Genomic DNA, 16,782 nt, shown 5'->3' on the forward strand with positions numbered 1-16,782 from the left:
CCAGTTTCTGGAGCTCTGCTCACCATTGCAGTTAAATCATTCAGGTATGAGGTTGTTTGAAAGCGCTGCCATGTCTCCCACTGTGCAAACTCAAATGTAAGTATACTAGTGGCTAGCTGCCTTCACTGTTTTAAATTCACTCTCAAATTTTTAGATTAGAGTTAGCACATAATTTTGCATCTGTTTTGCATTAGAGGCATGTATTCAGCCCTAGGGGGCTATGCATTGCCGCTGATGGCTTACAATTCAGGTGCATCCTTGAGCGCTTATCATTTGTCTGTTTTGCTTGTCTTATGAAATGTGTATACCATTTATGAATAGCAGCACGAGGAATTATGTTTTTATTGCTAGGTTAGAGGTAGGTCTTCCCCAAGGGGGTACGTCACCGCCGTGGGGAAGTCTATTAGGTCATAATTTGTGCACTAATTATCACTGAAGCTAACACCCCCCCTTGGTCTATAGTGATGCAGGGTGTGTAATATAGTCCAGCTTCTGGAGCTCTGCCCACCGTTGCAGCTTAATCACTAATTCCCCCTCCCTCTCTTTGCCTGCAGTGTATGCTGGGTGTGTAATTTAGTCCAGTTTCTGGAGCTCTGCTCACCATTGCAGTTAAATCATTCAGGTATGAGGTTGTTTGAAAGCGCTGCCATGTCTCCCACTGTGCAAACTCAAATGTAAGTATACTAGTGGCTAGCTGCCTTCACTGTTTTAAATTCACTCTCAAATTTTTAGATTAGAGTTAGCACATAATTTTGCATCTGTTTTGCATTAGAGGCATGTATTCAGCCCTAGGGGGCTATGCATTGCCGCTGATGGCTTACAATTCAGGTGCATCCTTGAGCGCTTATCATTTGTCTGTTTTGCTTGTCTTATGAAATGTGTATACCATTTATGAATAGCAGCACGAGGAATTATGTTTTTATTGCTAGGTTAGAGGTAGGTCTTCCCCAAGGGGGTACGTCACCGCCGTGGGGAAGTCTATTAGGTCATAATTTGTGCACTAATTATCACTGAAGCTAACACCCCCCCTTGGTCTATAGTGATGCAGGGTGTGTAATATAGTCCAGCTTCTGGAGCTCTGCCCACCGTTGCAGCTTAATCACTAATTCCCCCTCCCTCTCTTTGCCTGCAGTGTATGCTGGGTGTGTAATTTAGTCCAGTTTCTGGAGCTCTGCTCACCATTGCAGTTAAATCATTCAGGTATGAGGTTGTTTGAAAGCGCTGCCATGTCTCCCACTGTGCAAACTCAAATGTAAGTATACTAGTGGCTAGCTGCCTTCACTGTTTTAAATTCACTCTCAAATTTTTAGATTAGAGTTAGCACATAATTTTGCATCTGTTTTGCATTAGAGGCATGTATTCAGCCCTAGGGGGCTATGCATTGCCGCTGATGGCTTACAATTCAGGTGCATCCTTGAGCGCTTATCATTTGTCTGTTTTGCTTGTCTTATGAAATGTGTATACCATTTATGAATAGCAGCACGAGGAATTATGTTTTTATTGCTAGGTTAGAGGTAGGTCTTCCCCAAGGGGGTACGTCACCGCCGTGGGGAAGTCTATTAGGTCATAATTTGTGCACTAATTATCACTGAAGCTAACACCCCCCCTTGGTCTATAGTGATGCAGGGTGTGTAATATAGTCCAGCTTCTGGAGCTCTGCCCACCGTTGCAGCTTAATCACTAATTCCCCCTCCCTCTCTTTGCCTGCAGTGTATGCTGGGTGTGTAATTTAGTCCAGTTTCTGGAGCTCTGCTCACCATTGCAGTTAAATCATTCAGGTATGAGGTTGTTTGAAAGCGCTGCCATGTCTCCCACTGTGCAAACTCAAATGTAAGTATACTAGTGGCTAGCTGCCTTCACTGTTTTAAATTCACTCTCAAATTTTTAGATTAGAGTTAGCACATAATTTTGCATCTGTTTTGCATTAGAGGCATGTATTCAGCCCTAGGGGGCTATGCATTGCCGCTGATGGCTTACAATTCAGGTGCATCCTTGAGCGCTTATCATTTGTCTGTTTTGCTTGTCTTAGAAAAGTGAGCACAGCCAACAGCAGCCAAATACGTAAGAGGGCAACATGGGGTCATAAGTGGGCGGAGACAAATACACATTTTACTGGGTAAATGTAAACAGCAGCCATTCTTACACTGTTAATGGTAGGGTTCTCAAACTTTGCAGTTAATTACTGGGTGATTGGGATTCATATTCAGAAAAGTGGGTGGAGCCTACAAAAGCCAATCAAAAATTACCTATTGATTTTTCAGGAGAATGTTTTATTGCTACCATTCTTGCACTGTTAATGGCACAAGCCTTAAACCTGGTACAGTTGATCATTGGGTGACTGGGGTTTAAATTGATAAAAGGGGTGGAGCCACAAACAAACAATCTTATTTGTTTCATTTTAATGCAGGTTATGGATGCTAAAAACTGCAAAGCTCACAAACTTGGTCATTAAGTAATTGTGTGTTAAGGTTAGGAAAAGTGGGCACAGCCAACACCAGCCAAATACATAATCGGGCAATACCGGGTCATCAGTGGGCGGAGACAAATACACATTTCACTGAGAAAATGTAAACTGCAGCCATTCTTACACTGTTAATGGTAGGGTTCTCAAACTTTGCACAATTGGTCACTGGGTGACTGGGATTAATATTCAGAAAAGTGGGCGGAGCCTACAAAATACAATCAAAATTCACCTATTGATTTTTAAGGGGAATATGTAATTTCTGCCATTCTTGCACTGTTAATGGCACAAGCCTTAAACCTGGTACAGTTGGTCATTGAGTGACTGGGGTTCAATTTTAGACAAAGGGGTGGAGCCACAAACAGCCAATCAGATTTGTTTAATCTCAATGCAAAATATTGATGCCAAAGACCGCAAAGCGCACAAACTTGGTCATTTAGTAATTGTGTGTTAGGGTTAGAAAAAGTAGGCGGAGCCAACACCAGCCAAATACATACCCGAACAATGTCAGGAAATCAGTGGGTGGAGAAAAATACAAATTTCTTTGGGAAAATGTAAACTGCAGCCTTTCTTACACTGTTAATGACAGGGTTCTCAAACTTTGCGCAGTTGGTCACTGGGTGACTGGGATTAATATTCAGAAAGGTGGGTGGAGCATACAAAAGCCAATCAAAAACATCTATTGATTTTTAAGGGGAATATTTAATTGCTGCCATTCTTGCACTGTTAATCACCTGTACCTGGCACACTTGGCCATTGGGTGATGTGGCTTCAAATTCAGAAAAGGGGTGGAGCCACAGCCAATCAGATTTATTTGATTTCAATGCAAATGATTGATGCCAAAGACCGCAAAGCTCACAAACTTGGTCATCAAGTAATTAAGTAATTGTGTGTTAGGGTTAGGAAAAGGGGGAGGGGCCAACACCAGCCAAATACATACCGGGCATATATACTCCATATATATATATGGAGTGCAGAATTATTAGACAAATGAGTATTTTGACCACATCATCCTCTTTATGCATGTTGTCTTACTCCAAGCTGTATAGGCTCAAAAGCCTACTACCAATTAAGCATATTAGGTGATGTTCATCTCTGTAATGAGAAGGGGTGTGGTCTAATGACATCAACACCCTATATCAGGTGTGCATAATTATTAGGCAACTTCCTTTCCTTTGGCAAAATGGGTCAAAAGAAGGACTTGACAGGCTCAGAAAAGTCAAAAATAGTGAGATATCTTGCAGAGAGATGCAGCACTCTTAAAACTGCAAAGCTTCTGAAGCGTGATCATCGAACAATCAAGCGTTTCATTCAAAATAGTCAACAGGGTCGCAAGAAGCGTGTGGAAAAACCAAGGCGCAAAATAACTGCCCATGATCTGAGAAAAGTCAAGCGTGCAGCTGCCAAGATGCCACTTGCCACCAGTTTGGCCATATTTCAGAGCTGCAACATCACTGGAGTGCCCAAAAGCACAAGGTGTGCAATACTTGGCCAAGGTAAGAAAGGCTGAAAGACAACCACCACTGAACAAGACACACAAGCTGAAACGTCAAGACTGGGCCAAGAAATATCTCAAGACTGATTTTTCTAAGGTTTTATGGACTGATGAAATGAGAGTGAGTCTTGATGGGCCAGATGGATGGGCCCGTGGCTGGATTAGTAAAGGGCAGAGAGCTCCAGTCCGACTCAGATGCCAGCAAGGTGGAGGTGGAGTACTGGTTTGGGCTGGTATCATCAAAGATGAGCTTGTGGGGCCTTTTCGGGTTGAGGATGGAGTCAAGCTATGACCTCACTTTTACTTGCAGCTTTACATTTATACAGTATACTGAATGTAGTCTACCCCAATGAGCAATTTGCAAATGTCAATTCCACCATGAATGTTTATTTAACCATTTTTCGCCTTTTGGAGGTGACTTTCACGTACAAAAAGCTGATGTGATCTCACGCGTCGGCGCTTTCCTGTGCCGCCCCCATTAGCCCGGAGATCATTGAATGGGAACATTGTTCCCATTCATTGATCTAAGTCCTCGGTAGAAAAACTGACAGCTTATTTTCAGAGACCGTGGTCTTTCTGAAAAAGAGAAAAAAAAATCATGTCCTCCTTGTAGTTCCTGTGAGCAAGCGTGCTCGCTCACAGGATAGAAAAACAAAAATTGCACTGTGGCCATCTTGTGGCCGAATTGTAAAACTACATGCACATACATTTTTATCATAAAAAGACACAATAAATTACATTTAAAATTAACTGTTTACCTCCCACACCCAAAAAATACCCAAATAATTTTTTTACCATTTAAAAATTAAATAAATACATAGTTACCTAAGGGTCTGAATGTTTTTAATATGCATGTGAAGAGGGTATACAACTAATATTTTTAAATGATAAGCTTGTAAATAGTGATGGACGCAAAACAAAACAAAAATGCACCTTTATTTCCAAATAAAATATTGGCGCCATACATTGTGATAGGGACATAATTTAAATGGTGGAATAACCGGGACAAATAGGCAAATAAAATACGTGGGTTTTAATTATGGTAGCATGTATTATTTTAAAGCTATAATGACTGAAAACTGAGAAATAATGATTTTTTTCCAGGTTTTTCTTAATATTCCTGTTAAAATGCATTTACAAAAAAATAATTCTTAGCAAAATCTACCACCTAAAGAAAGCCTAATTAGTGGCGGAAAAAAACAAGATATAGATCAATTAATTGTGATAAGTAGTGATAAAGTTATTGGCGAATGAATAGGAGGTGAAAATTGCTCGGATGCATAAGGTGAAAAACGACTGAAGGCTGAAGTGGTTAAACAGATTCCACATCTTCACAATCCTCATTCAGTTCTTCATTCATGGCAGTTGTAAAATATTTTTTTGTGTGCGTGGAAAAAGAAAAGATACAATAAAGGCAAAAATAATTGTGCAATGAAACGTACGGAGACGGAATCCAGGGTGTTTCTGGCAAACAATCAGAATTACAATAAACGTATACAATACATTCATCACAAATTATGACTAAAGAAACTAAGGTAACTTGTTCAACATTCAGGAGATGAGTAAAATAATGGCTAGGCTCCTCATTATTCTCCATTCTGTCTGAAGTGTACTCTACCAGATACAGATCTGTTCCACTGCCTGTGGTCTTGTCCTATAATTTCAATGTTCTGGTCTGAAGTGGTCCAATATATTAATACTATTTGCAGATTTTACTCTGAGATTAATCCTCTGTTAATGTTGTTTAATTATGCCCCGTTCTTCTTCTCATCGGCCCTCGTCAACATCCAATAGGCCTATGAACAATTTAGTGTATCTAATCATCATAGCATCTGGAAAGTAATTTTTAATAAATGGATATATCCCAGTGCACCTACGGTGTGGGATGTTAAGGAAGAATTGTCTCATTTTTCCAGGCAGGATAAATTAGAGGCCCTAACCTACAAGGATAGAAAACTAAAGGGTTCTTTACAAAATGGAAACAGTTTATTCTGATATCTCACACTAAAAGAGAGATTGATGAGATAATGGATCCTTTTAGAGAACTAAATGGTACCTAATGGAAAAACTTTAGGGCACCTTGTGGAGATTGGAGGTTATATGAAGACCAAGATTTTATTTAACTTCAAGCTTTGAATGAGCAGAGATGACAAGCGGGAGGGGAGGGAGGTTGGGAATTTTATAGTTTCAGTGGTCTCTTTATGCATATTTAATAATAATAATAATAATGGCAGTATTTGTATAGCGCCTTTCTCCTGTCGGACTCAAAGCGCTTGCGAGGCAGCCACTAGAGCGCACTCAGTAGGCAGTAGCAGTGTTAAGGGGACTTGCCCAAGAAGCTCCTTACTGAAATAGGTGCTGGCTTACTGAACAGGCAGAGCCAAGATTTGAACCCAGGTCTCCTGTGTCAGAGGCAGAGCCCTTAACCATTACACTATCCAGCCACTGGATAGTGTATTTGATATTTTATAAGGCAATGTTGGTTTCTATACTGTGTTGAAAAACATTGAAGCTGTAATTGGTATTATTGCTGTGCTTACATAATTGAGAGACCTCTTCTTGTATGTTTCCTGATGGTTGTTCCTTTTTCTTTTGTATACAGTGGGATGTGAAAGTTTGGGCAAACTTGTTAATCGTCATGATTTTCCTGTATAAATTGTTGGTTGTTACAATAAAAAATGTCAGTTAAATATATCATATAGGAGACACACACAGTCATATATGAGAAGTGAAATTAAGTTTATTGGATTTAAAGAAAGTGTGCAATCATTGTTTAAACAAAATCAGGCAGGTGCATAAATTTGGACACTGTTGTCATTTTATTGATTCCAAAACCTTTAGAACTAATTATTTGAAATCAAATTGGCTTGGTAAGCTCAGTGACCCCTGACCTACATAGACAGGTGACTCCAATTATGAGAAATTTTCTGTGAAGAGTAGCAACATAGGGGCTTCAAAACAACTCTCAAATGACCTGAAGACAAAGATTGTTGACCATCATGGTTTAGGGGAAAGATACAGAAAGCAGTCTCAGAGATTTCAGCTCCCTGTTTCCACATATTGAGGAAATGGAAGACCACAGGCTCAATTCAAGTTAAGATTCGAAGTGGCAGACCAAGAAAGATCTCGGATAGACAGAAGCGATGAATAGTGAGAACAGTTAGAGTAAACCCACAGACCAGCACCAAAGACCTACATCATCATTTTGCTGCAGATGGTGTCACTCTGCATCGTTTAAGCATTCGGCGCTGTATGCAAGAGTGATGCAGAGGAACCCTTTTCTCCGCCCACAGCACAAATAGAGCCACTTGAGGTACGCTTAAGCACATTTGGACAAGCCAGCTTCATTTTGGAATAAGGTGCTGATGAAACTAAAATTGAGTTATTTGGGCGTTATGCATGGAGGAAAAATAACACAGCATACCAAGAAAAACACCTGCTACCTACAGTAAAATATGGCGGTGGTTCCATCATGCTGTGGGGCTGTTTGGCCAGTGCAGGGTCTGGCAATCTTGTCAAAGTTGGAGGACGCATGGATTGCACTCAATATCAGCAGATTCTGGAGACCAATGTCCAGAAAACGGTTACAAAGCTGAAGCTGCGCCGGGGCTGGATCTTTCAACAAGACAATGATCCTAAACACTGCTCAAAATCCACTAAGGCATTCATGCAGAGGAATAAGTACAACGTTCTAGAATGGCCATCTCAGTCCCCAGACCTGAATATAATAAATCTGTGGTGTGAGTTAAAGAGAGCTGTCCATGCTCGGAAGCCATCAAACCTGAATGAATTAGAGATTTTTTGTAAAGAGGAATGGACCAAAATACCTTCAACCAGAATCCAGAATCTCATTGGAACCTACAGGAAGTGTTTAGAGGCTGTAATTTCTGCAAAAGGAGGATCTACTAAATATTGATTTCATTTCTTTTTTGTGGTGCCCAAATTTATGCATCTGCCTAATTTTGTAAAACAATTATTGCAAACTTTCTGTAAACCCAATAAACTTCATTTCACTTCTCAAATATCACTGTGTGTGTCTCCTATAAGATATATTTAACTGACATTTTTTTATCGCAACAACCAACGATTTATACAGGAAAATCATGACATTTAACAAGGTTGCCCTGTCAAAAACCTGAGCGGTTTTTGCCTTTTTCATGATTGCTAACTCAGTAAAGGACCAGCCCTTAAAGCGTTGCTATCATATAAATCCGGCATAGTGGGGTCTGAACCCTCTATAACAGTAATTATAGATTGACTGTATACCTTGAAATGAATCAGAGCACTCAGTATATGATTTTATATAAAAAATTGTATTTGCTTAATCATACAGCATATATACAAAATATGAACAGTTCCAAGTAATGTTTCCTTCTAACAGTATTCCATCTTATCAAGGCTTTAGAGCCAAGCAATCATCAATCTTCTAAGTACATTCAAAAAGTAATATAACGGTTGTGTTATGTAGAATAAGATCAAAAGTAGTCTCATCTGTATCAATAGCTGTGTATCTAGTAGCTGTGTAAAACTTGTAGTAATCTTCTTAAAGAAATAACATAAAAAATAGCTTCTAAAAAACTTCTTGCTAACATCTTAATAAAACTTAATGCTGAAAAATTAATAAAGTAAATCACCAGAATATTAAGCATATTACCCCTTCTCTGTCATCTCTTCAGCATCTAGAACCACTTGTGGGAAGGTAGCTTCTGCCTCATGTGTCTTCTCAGGAGATTGTTGGGCTTCTGCATACTATGAGCTTTCAGCTCCTACCTTTATAGGGGCTGGAGGCAATATGGCTGCCTAATCTGGAATTTCCCTGGATCCCAGGTTCTGATTGGCTAAAGCTTTCGTGCGTCAATGCTTTATCATGTTTTGATTTCCTAAGTCACAATATTATTGTTTATAAATTCTTAATTACCTTATCTTGTGGGAATTTACGTCATTTGGAGTGCTTGACATTTGATATAGGGTCATTTCTGACGCACTTAATTAAAAATGGACGTCAGCCATCTTTTCTGTTGGCTGACTCAGACATGGAGACTAAACAATATCATTCATGATGCATTTCTGATAAAGTGTTCACTGCTAATTATGTTGGAATGTCTTGGTACTTTCCCAGGTCAGATTGACACTAACACAGACCTGCAAGAGCCTTCAGCAATTTAAGGCTTATTAAAACATACAGGACTTCTAATATACTTATTTAAATATAAAGCTTATTATATAATTCTTCTTAAAACAATTAATCATAAAAGAAATAATTGCACATTAAATCTTGATAATATAAAATCATTTTCCATATATTTGTCTTTCTGATGAAGAAATAAATCTCTAATTTCAACCGGCAGAGGTCAGCCTTTCATAACAAATAACAAACAGTATTAATAATGTTGACGCCAGGTGGCATCATGGAGTCATATTTAACTAATTGGGAAAACCCCTTGTTTTATATTTTATATCTTCCATGTTTTGACTTTCTCTGTCTGGGAAATGTTTTGCTGGGCTTGGCCTTCAAGATAAGAAACATGTCAACATCTTCTAAAACTAAAACAATCTCACAAGAAGGTTTCACAGACCCAAATCATCACTAGCTTTTAAATATATTTTAAAGTAATAGATTCTATTATATAGGGTTTAACAATAACTATTTCTTTCTTTAAAGGGTCTGTATAGATCATTAATATTTAGATTAATAATATCTGTGTGTAATAATTATGTGCATTTATAATTACTGCAGTAATGTAAGTTTAACTTGCTTTTCTGTCTTCACACAGAAGCCTCTTTAAATGTCATGGCCACGCACTAGCATAAACAAGAATGCTCTAACTTTTTGTAACCAGAATAATCTTATAGGCCTCACAGCCTGGAATATGCTATGTCACTGAGCAATATAAAGTACTCTAACTTTTCACTTTACCATGAAATTTTGCATAGAACATTAAAACTTACCACATAAGACATCTTTTCCTGCATAAATAAAACCGCTAGAATTCTGACAGCCCAAACTTTCGCATCACACTGTAAAACAAAATTTAAATAAGATTTGTTTAAAAAAAAAAATAATAATGGCAAGGACGACTCCTTGCCTAGCTTTGACTCAGGACTACAAACAGAGGCATCTATTACAGCAAGAGACATATCCGTTTTTATGATCAACCCTATTAATGTACAATTATAGATGGATCATTAGCCACCATCCTCTCTAGAGTAAAATATTTTTTTTTAAAGAAACACACCCTTCCACCTTTTTTTCCCTGCTCTATCCTTTCTAAATACATTGTAACCCTCTAAGTTTGCTATCTAATCAGAGCGAGGGAGTGTTGGCGAGAAGTGACGGGACAGTGGATTTTCACTGGGAAACAGGTAGCAACAGGACTGGCAACAGAAGCAGGCAGCAACAGAATAGCTGGGCTGCTGTGTGGAGCAGCGGGGGTGGGGACCAAAAGTAGTCTGGTGGAGAGATTCTGGGGTCTCCTCAGTGAGGGCCCTTTTCTACTGTACTGTTGAATCGCAAAACGCTATCGATTTTTAAATCGCTAGGTTTGATATTTAACATAGGAATCACAGTAGGTATTTTCCACTGCATCGATCACGTGTGGGAACAATTTTTAAAGCGATTTTGCAATGCAAGTGCATTCCTTATGCAAAAATTAGTGACAAAACGCAATTGCAGTCACTGGAGTTTAGCGATTGCTAGTGGAAAAGGGCTCTAAAGGAGGCTTCCAGATGCTAGGTTAATGCAGCAGAAGATGTGTGTTAGGGCCCTTTTACACTTAATCAGTTGCTCTCAGTTATAACTGAAAGAAAACTCTGATTGTTATGTCCATGTTTTCCTATGGCTCAGTTCTCACTATACGCGTTTTAAAGGACCACTATCGCGAAAATCATAAAATACATGTAAACACATACATACAAACAAAAACAAAAGTTTGCTTTCCTAAAACAGAAAGAATTTGCGATAATTCAGGTTGGAGTGAGCTTGAGATGTCTCCCAGGGCATCACTGCTGAATATATGCAAATTAACCATTGTACCCTTCGAAGCTAAACACACCTCCAGAACTGCTGGAATGCAATGATGTGTCAGCTTGTTAATTTGTACAGAGCCATAATAATCCAACATGCATACAGACTGTTTCAGATTGTTTGATCCTCATCAGTGCATGGCATGGATCAATTTGGCTCTATGGAGTAGGGCTTGTAATTCCGAGAGGTACAGACTAACCAGCAAGCTCATGGTGACCCAGAACTCATTGGAGTGTGTAAGGGACTACAATGGTCCTAAAAGCCCCCTTACTAAGATGTTAAGAAAAACAAAAGTTTGCTTCCCTAAAACAGAAAGAATTAGCGATAATTCAGGTTGGAGTGAGCTCTGAGATGTCTCCCAGAGCACCACTGCTGAATATATGCAAATTAACCATTGTACCCTTAGAAGCTAAACACACCTCTAGAACCGCTGGAATGCAATGATGTGTCAGCTTGTTAATTTGTACAGAGCCATAATAATCCAACATGCATACAGACTGTTTCGGATTGTTTGATCCTCATCAGTGCATGGCATGGATTAATTTGGCTCTATGGAGTAGGGCTTGTAAATCCGAGAGGTACAGACTAACCAGCAAGCTCATGGAGACCCAGAACTCATTGGAGTTTGTAAGGGACTACATTTTAGGACCATTGTAGTCCCTTACACACTCCAATGAGTTCTGGGTCACCATGAGCTTGCTGGTTAGTACATACAAACAAGAAGTACATTTATTCCAGAGTAAAATGCACCGTAAATTATGTTTCTCCTATGTTGTGGTCACTTACAGTAGGTAATAGAAATCAGACAGAGCCAACAGGTTTTTCACTAGCCCATATACTCATGGGGGCGTCTCAGAGTTTTGTTAAGTTTCAAAAGCACTTAGTGCAGAAGACAGCAAGCAATGGGCAGCGTTCACAGGCTGCAAGTGAAGTGAAAGCCCCAGAGATATGCCCAGCCCCTTGCGGCTAAATACACACCTTGAATACAAATCAGATGCAAATTATGTGCTAACACTAATCTAAATTCTAAAATTTGAATGCAAGCTGACACCCCTGGAGGCAGCTAGCCTGAAGTATACTTAAGTTTTGTACAGCAGAAGGAAATGACAGCACTTCCAAACAGACGCTGCACCTGAATGGACTACCTGCACAGGTATGCAGAGCTCAAATAACGGGCAGGTTACACACCTTGCATTCAAAACAGGTACAGTAAAGGGGGGCGTTAGCTTCAGCATAAGTTGTGCACAAATTATCCCTAATAGACTCTCCAACGGCGGTGACGTGCCCCATAGGAGAGAGACTAACCACTAATCTAGCAGTGAAACATATAAAAGAGTGAAGCATGTTCAAACAATGAAAATTGTCCAAAAAAAAAAAAAAGTTAAAACCTCAAACTAATGTAACCGTGAAACATATTCAACAGTGAAACATATCCAACAGTGAACCCTAGCTAGTCTAAAATTAAAATCATAATCCTTACCTGGTGCAGCTAGCCATAAATGGTATACACATTTGTTCAGAAGACAGCAAGCAATGGGCAGCGCTCACAGGCTGCAAGTGAAGTGAAAGCTCCAGAGATATGCCCAGCCCCTTGGGGCTAAATACACACCTTGAATACAAATCAGATGCAAATTATGTGCTAACACTAATCTAAATTCTAAAGTTTGAATGCAAGCTGACACCCCTGGAGCTTTCACTTCACTTGCAGCCTGTGAGCGCTGCCCATTGCTTGCTGTCTTCTGAACAAATGTGTATACCATTTATGGCTAGCTGCACCAGGTAAGGATTATGATTTTAATTTTAGACTAGCTAGGGTTCACTGTTGGATATGTTTCACTGTTGAATATGTTTCACTGTTACATTAGTTTGAGGTTTTAACCTTTTTATTTTTTTTTATTTTTTTTTGGACAATTTTCATTGTTTGAACATGCTTCACTTTTTTATATGTTTCACTGCTAGATTAGTGGTTAGTCTCTCTCCTATGGGGCACGTCACCGCCGTTGGAGAGTCTATTAGGGGTAATTTGTGCACAACTTGTGCTGAAGCTAACTCCCCCCTTTACTGTACCTGTTTTGAATGCAAGGTGTGTAACCTGCCCGTTATTTGAGCTCTGCATACCTGTGCAGGTAGTCAATTCAGGTGCAGCGTCTGTTTGGAAGCGCTGCCATTTCCTTCTGCTGTACAAAACTTAAGTATACTTCAGGCTAGCTGCCTCCAGGGGTGTCAGCTTGCATTCAAATTTTAGAATTTAGATTAGTGTTAGCACATAATTTGCATCTGATTTGTATTCAAGGTGTGTATTTAGCCCCAAGGGGCTGGGCATATCTCTGGAGCTTTCACTTCACTTGCAGCCTGTGAGCGCTGCCCATTGCTTGCTGTCTTCTGAACAAATGTGTATACCATTTATGGCTAGCTGCACCAGGTAAGGATTATGATTTTAATTTTAGACTAGCTAGGGTTCACTGTTGGATATGTTTCACTGTTGAATATGTTTCTGTTACATTAGTTTGAGGTTTTAACCTTTTTTTTTTTTTTTTTGGTTTTTTTTTGACAATTTTCATTGTTTGAACATGCTTCACTTTTTTATATGTTTCACTGCTAGATTAGTGGTTAGTCTCTCTCCTATGGGGCATGTCACCGCCGTTGGAGAGTCTATTAGGGATAATTTGTGCACAACTTATGCTGAAGCTAACGCCCCCCTTTACTGTACCTGTTTTGAATGCAAGGTGTGTAACCTGCCCCTTATTTGAGCTCTGCATACCTGTGCAGGTAGTCAATTCAGGTGCAGCGTCTGTTTGGAAGCGCTGCCATTTCCTTCTGCTGTACAAAACTTAAGTATACTTCAGGCTAGCTGCCTCCAGGGGTGTCAGCTTGCATTCAAATTTTAGAATTTAGATTAGTGTTAGCACATAATTTGCATCTGATTTGTATTCAAGGTGTGTATTTAGCCCCAAGGGGCTGGGCATATCTCTGGAGCTTTCACTTCACTTGCAGCCTGTGAGCGCTGCCCATTGCTTGCTGTCTTCTGAACAAATGTGTATACCATTTATGGCTAGCTGCACCAGGTAAGGATTATGATTTTAATTTTAGACTAGCTAGGGTTCACTGTTGGATATGTTTCACTGTTGAATATGTTTCACTGTTACATTAGTTTGAGGTTTTAACCTTTTTTTTTTTTTTTTTTTTTTTTTTTTTGGACAATTTTCATTGTTTGAACATGCTTCACTTTTTTATATGTTTCACTGCTAGATTAGTGGTTAGTCTCTCTCCTATGGGGCACGTCACCGCCGTTGGAGAGTCTATTAGGGATAATTTGTGCACAACTTATGCTGAAGCTAACGCCCCCCTTTACTGTACCTGTTTTGAATGCAAGGTGTGTAACCTGCCCGTTATTTGAGCTCTGCATACCTGTGCAGGTAGTCCATTCAGGTGCAGCGTCTGTTTGGAAGCGCTGCCATTTCCTTCTGCTGTACAAAACTTAAGTATACTTCAGGCTAGCTGCCTCCAGGGGTGTCAGCTTGCATTCAAATTTTAGAATTTAGATTAGTGTTAGCACATAATTTGCATCTGATTTGTATTCAAGGTGTGTATTTAGCCCCAAGGGGCTGGGCATATCTCTGGAGCTTTCACTTCACTTGCAGCCTGTGAGCGCTGCCCATTGCTTGCTGTATTCTGAACAAATGTGTATACCATTTATGGCTAGCTGCACCAGGTAAGGATTATGATTTTAATTTTAGACTAGCTAGGGTTCACTGTTGGATATGTTTCACTGTTGAATATGTTTCACTATTACATTAGTTTGAGGTTTTAACCTTTTTTTTTTTCTTTTTTTTTGGACAATTTTCATTGTTTGAACATGCTTCACTTTTTTATATGTTTTACTGCTAGATTAGTGGTTAGTCTCTCTCCTATGGGGCACGTCACCGCCGTTGGAGAGTCTATTAGGGATAATTTGTGCACAACTTATGCTGAAGCTAACGCCCCCCTTTACTGTACCTGTTTTGAATGCAAGGTGTGTAACCTGCCCGTTATTTGAGCTCTGCATACCTGTGCAGGTAGTCAATTCAGGTGCAGCGTCTGTTGGGAAGCGCTGCCATTTCCTTTTGCTGTACAAAAGCACTTAGTGAATATCCAAAATGTCCAACTGCCAAAAAAGTGTGCAGTGAGCAGGAAGACTGGCCAGCATCATTGCATAAATACTTTTCAGGGAGAGAATAAAAGCCTTGCTGAGGATCCCCCATGAAGAGATGGACTATTCAAAACCTGTTGGTTCTGTCAGATTTCTACTACCTACTGTAAGTGACAACAACATAGGTGGAAAGTAGTGTATGGCTCATTTTACTCTGGAAGAAACATACTTCTTATTTGTATGTGTTAACATGTATTTTATATTTTACAATTTTTCGCGATAGTGGGCCTTTTACTGATAGCTTTTACACAATGCACGGCTATGGAAAAAATGCATACCAACGCGTACTAACGCATTAAGTGTAAAAGGACCCTAGGGACTTTAGACCTGCTCCTTATTAGGTCTAAGCTAACGCTAATGTTTGATGGCCAGTTACACCGGCAGCATGAAAGGGGAAATAGGACTGTAAGGGCTGGATCAGGCAAGTGGCGGAATGCCGAGACCCGGGCTGCAGCTCTTACTTCCGGGTCTCAGCAAGCCGCTGACGTCACTGGAGCGCAGGAGGCATCTCAGATCTCATTGGATAGGCGGAGGACACACTCTCAGTACGCGCTCCGTTGATGTAAACAGTGATACTGCTTGCGTGTCAGCTGATTAGCTGGAAAACTATTTGTTTGTTTTCAATTCTGCTTTGTATTGATTGGTTAGTCCTAGTATTTAAACGTAGTGAGCGCCCCCAGTCATCGCCTGTGATAGCATTAGCTCGGCTATTTGCTGGGTAGCGCTCACTGTCTGATAGATTCCTGTTGCTGACTATTGCCTTGTATCCTGACCACGCTTAACCTCTGATTGAATTCTGTTGCCAACTATTGCCTTGTATCCTGACCAAGCTTAACCTCTGATTGATCCCTGTTGCCAACCTTGCCTTGTACCTCGACTACGCTTGTCTTGCCACCTGGATTGACCTTTGCTTGGATATGGATTTGCATGAACTCTGCCTGGACTGACTTCGGCCTGCCTTGACTATGCTATCTCTGGAAAGTACCTATCTGGACTCATTCACTGTCACCAGGAACTCCTGGCACTTCTGCTACTTGGCTCACTTGCTGGATAGCCTCATCCACTAGGCCTCAGGTGACTATCTTGTATGTTCATATCTACTGTGCCCAGTATTGCATTGCCAATAATTATCAGGTTGTCTGGTGATTAGCTATCTTTCAAACTGTATGCTACATCTACCTGCAGGGTGTATTGTAGTATTGTGTTAGGCAGGATTTTGTGCAGGTGTTACGGGCTGGGCTCTGTGTCAGTCATATGAGCATACAGCCTGACCTGTGGCTATTGACCAGACAAGCCTGCCAAGGACAGGTTGAATGAAAGAACTCCCTGGATGATAAAATTGCCTAATCTATTTTTTAACACCCTGCTAGGTGCTATCTGTTGTTGGATCAGACGACAGTGATGTCTCCTGACTTCAGGACTCGCCAGAGCTTAACACTGCCGGCTTCGGGAATAGGATAGGGCCCTGTGTGTCTACCAGGCTGAAGTCAGAAGAGGACAACAGGTAAGTGAAGATGACCACAGACTTTATAGGCAGCAGCATATTTGATTTGACAATGTTTAGGTGCTTCGTGAGCCCCTGGCCCTACATAGTTACATAGTTATTTTGGTTG

The sequence above is a fragment of the Hyperolius riggenbachi genome, chromosome 3 (assembly GCF_040937935.1).
Source record: "Hyperolius riggenbachi isolate aHypRig1 chromosome 3, aHypRig1.pri, whole genome shotgun sequence".
Classification (NCBI taxonomy): domain Eukaryota; kingdom Metazoa; phylum Chordata; class Amphibia; order Anura; family Hyperoliidae; genus Hyperolius; species Hyperolius riggenbachi.